We start from the raw sequence: 4,067 nt of genomic DNA, 5'->3' as shown, positions 1-4,067 counted from the left end.
CTATAAATCCCAATCATAAATTGATTTCTAACAAAGGCATACCAATACATCAAGAAGAGCATACGAGAATAATTAGAAGTTTAATTATGTAACGAATTGTACAACACCAGATATTGTATTTGCCGTTGGTATCTTGAGTAAATTTACCAGTAACCCAAATCATGATCACTAGAAAAAAATTAGAGTTATGAGATATTTGAAGTATACTTTGCATTATGGTTTGCATTATAAATTTAGTTCTCCTACTTTAGAATACTATAGTGATGCTAATTTAGTTTCAGATAGAATTAATTGTAGATCAACTAATGATTGGTTATTTACTATTGGTGTTGCAGTTATTGCTTGGACATCTAAAAAATAATCTTGTATTATATTGTTTGCAATGGAATCTGAATATATTACTATGTCTCAAGCTAGTAAAGAGATATCATGGATAAAGTAGTTTTTTAGATATATTTTTTCATTGAAATTTCTAAAGATTCTATTACCATATATTATGACAACCAAGATGCCATACGCAATTTCAAAAATAAGAGAATGACTAGTAATAGTAAACATATTGCTATGAGATATAATTATAGAGGAGGTACTTGAATACCTTCTTATTAAGGGTGCAAATGGGTCAGATTAGATTGGGTCTTGCGTGACTTTTAAATACTAAAGATAGAGAAACCCAGCCTTTTCATTATAATTAATTATCTTGTCCCATTTTCGCAAGCAAGTATGTGATAGATGGCTATATGTCCAGCAGGGTTTAACCCAAAAAAAAATATAAGGCCTAAAAAAAAAAAATCATATAGATATCAATCCAAGTAAACTAAGATACTTAGAATCTTTTAAAATGATAAATAAGCATATTCTCATCATGCATTATGAACTTTTTTTTGGGCCAACCACCTTGCGAAGCAGAAGATTGATGATTTATGAAAACATGGTCTTTATAAAATTTTAGTTGATCCTCTTAGCCCTAAGATTTGCTATATATTAGTGTACATTCCAACTAATCTAATAAACAGCATCAACATAAATCCAAAGATGAAACAAAGAAACAACCTACAATGTTATAGCACTAGGAAAAATGTCCCCTATCGCAACGATGCAAGATGGGAAATCAATATATGACTCAAGTTTTAACCCAAAGCAGCCATAACAACAATTCAATTTTCAAAGAGGACGTAGCGTGGGATGTATGACCATCAAGGCTATGCAGAGTCCTGGAACTAGAAGCACAAGCTTAAGGAATGCACTAATAAAGGGTCAACAAAACTAAACTGCATCAAATTGAATAGCCCATGCATAAAATTTGTGCAGGAAGCAAGAATCTGCCATGTAGTCTATCATTAACAATTTCTTTTCCTGTATTTCGTAATGGACATATTATTTAATTTCAAGGGAAAAGGATTCTCTACAACCCAAAGTTGATGGAATTCCTTCAACTTGGTTACATGGCAGACGTTGATAAAGCATGCAAAAATGTAGGTAAGGTGTCATAGTTGCACATGATAGCATGTCGCGAGGAGACTGGCAGCTAGAGAGAGAAAATGGAGAAACAATCGCTCTGCTAAGAGTAATTAATTGAGCGATGCTTTCTACCGTGGGCATCAAAATCCGGCCCACCTACATCCATACTACCCATGGCCAGGTTTCAAATGGGCTCCATCATGCAAACTTGCTAGCGAGCAACTAACCCTATCTGCGCTCTCTGAGGTTAAGCTATGGACAAAGTCATGCTCACGCCCCCGTTTTCCAAAGCGTGTTCTTCACCAACAGGTCACGGTTCCAGTGTCAATGCTTATTAAGAAATTTCTATGAAGGATGCTGTTGTTTCGCTGTCCAAGCTCCCTGGCAAATATTTTCCACCACCATGCATAGCGTCATATTGTATCACTTTTCCTTAAATGGAACAATATGAATAAAAGAACATGTAACTTTTACAAAAGCACTACACTATGGTTGTAATGTTACTTTTTGTGGCCTGAAATTCAATTGGGCTTAATCCATTTGACCGGCCTAGAAAACTTGGGCAAGCCCAAAAAGTCACCAAAATCTATAAATTGGGAGAAAATTTAATTGCACATGCAGGGGAGGTGAGGAAGAGCGCATATGCACTGCATGTGCTAGTAAGAAGATGAACTTCATTTGGGAGTCTGACGTAGCTTAGGCTATGTTTCGACGGAGAGAGAAAGAAGACGCATGGAACAAAGAAAAATGGTAAAGGAAGAAGAAACTCTCTTCTTTGGAGTTTTGATTCAATATTATGAAAATAAATTAAACTCTGATTACAACATTGGCCAAAGGGTCTTATTTATAGAGTAAAACCCCTAACCTAATAGCAAAAGGAATCTGAAACAAAATAGAAAAAAAATTAACATAAGGATTAAAACTTCCGATTTGACTAGGATTCTTCCAGACTCCTATTGACCTATCAAACAAAAGAATTAGGCTCTGAAATTTTGAGTAGCAATAAAGCACTAGCCTTGTAAAGCATGAAAAGAATTTTTCGAAATGAGATCATTATAGTGATTCTGATATCGGATAAGAAAGTTATGACCGTTCTAGCTTAGCAGTATCCAAATCGATAGGGTTAAGTGCAGTCAGTTTGATTTCTTAACCTTTCGGATCTATTTCTTCAAATCATGGTTTGTACTAGCTAAGATGTTTGCGTCATACTCTAGACTGGAAAGAACTCGTCCTCGAATTAGGAGTCTCGATTGCTTTCTGTAAGTAAGATAGATTCATTAGAAGATTGATGCTAGTATTTGGATTTGATTGAGGTAGATCCTTCTTCATCGACCCTTGATGGTCCTTCCAGAATGAGTAAATATTCCGACGGCCATCATAAGTGACACTATGATTATATACCAAGGCCTCCCTAAAAGCAGATGGCATGCATCCACGGTAACGATGTTGTATCAAATTTTTTTAAAGTACTTCTGTCCGATAGAAAATGATAAAAGGTAGTGACTATCAACGATCATCTCACTTTCTTTTCGGAACCATGAAAGATTATATGGTTGAGGATGTTATTCGATAGTCAGATTCAATTTAGAAACAGCCTCTTCAAAGATGATATTCTCGTAGCTATCTCCATCAATGATAATCTTGCAGAACTTTTCTTTAATGGTGCCGCAAGTATGAAAAATGTTGCTCTGCCTTTAGTTTTCTTTCTACTCCTTTTTTAGAGCAAACAAACTCTTTCGAATAACTAGAGCCTTTTCTCTGTCTCCAAACAATAGGGAAACATCCTCCTCATCACCTCCTTCATCATAGGTAGGCTCTTAATCCTCATTGGAAGGTTTGTTTTCTTTTATCAGCAATTTCTTCTGGGACCATCCAAGAGGCTTCTAGCACTTGCTCTATGTGTGTCCAATCTCACCACAACTATAACACTGCAAAGTTGACAATCCAATCAGGGTTGGCTTTGATGATCTTGCTTCAACAGTAGCATGAATAGGGGGGTAGAGGTTGGGTTGCACTGCATATCATCCTGATTCTCCAGCATTTGGTTCTTCTACAGAGGAGAATCAGATCTAGTCATAGGCCTTCATCACAACTACTCCTTAGCAATCACTGCCTGGTGGTATGCTTTTTTGACCTTCCATAGGGAGTAGAGCCTTAAGGTATCTTGGATCTACTACTTTAGGCCACCAAATTATCTTGCCACCATCTTCTCCTCGCTCTCCACCAAATTATTTCGCACGACTAGTTGGTAGAACTCTTTCATGTAATTGTCTATAAATCTAGGCCTTGTTGAAAATTTTGCAAGTATTAATATAGTGACTGCATGTAGTTGAAGGACAAAAATTACTCTCTTAACATCTTCTTCATCTTCTCCTAGTCCTAGATCTTCAACTTGTCCCTATACTCTTTGGTATTTTTCAGCTGTTATCATCAGGCAAAAGCCCGATCCATCAACAACAAGCTTTACCTTCTTATCATCAGGCACTTCTTTATATTCGAAGATGCACTTAATCTGATCTAGCCAATCGAAGAACATCTCTATTTGTAGATTATCTAAATATTCAGGCAAATACACTTTGATAGAATCAAACCAGTGGATTGGACAC

This window comes from Elaeis guineensis, chromosome 1, assembly GCF_000442705.2.
Source record: "Elaeis guineensis isolate ETL-2024a chromosome 1, EG11, whole genome shotgun sequence".
Taxonomy (NCBI): Eukaryota; Viridiplantae; Streptophyta; class Magnoliopsida; order Arecales; family Arecaceae; genus Elaeis; species Elaeis guineensis.
The sequence above is the reverse complement of the archived record's forward strand: the minus strand, read 5'-3'. Positions refer to the sequence as shown.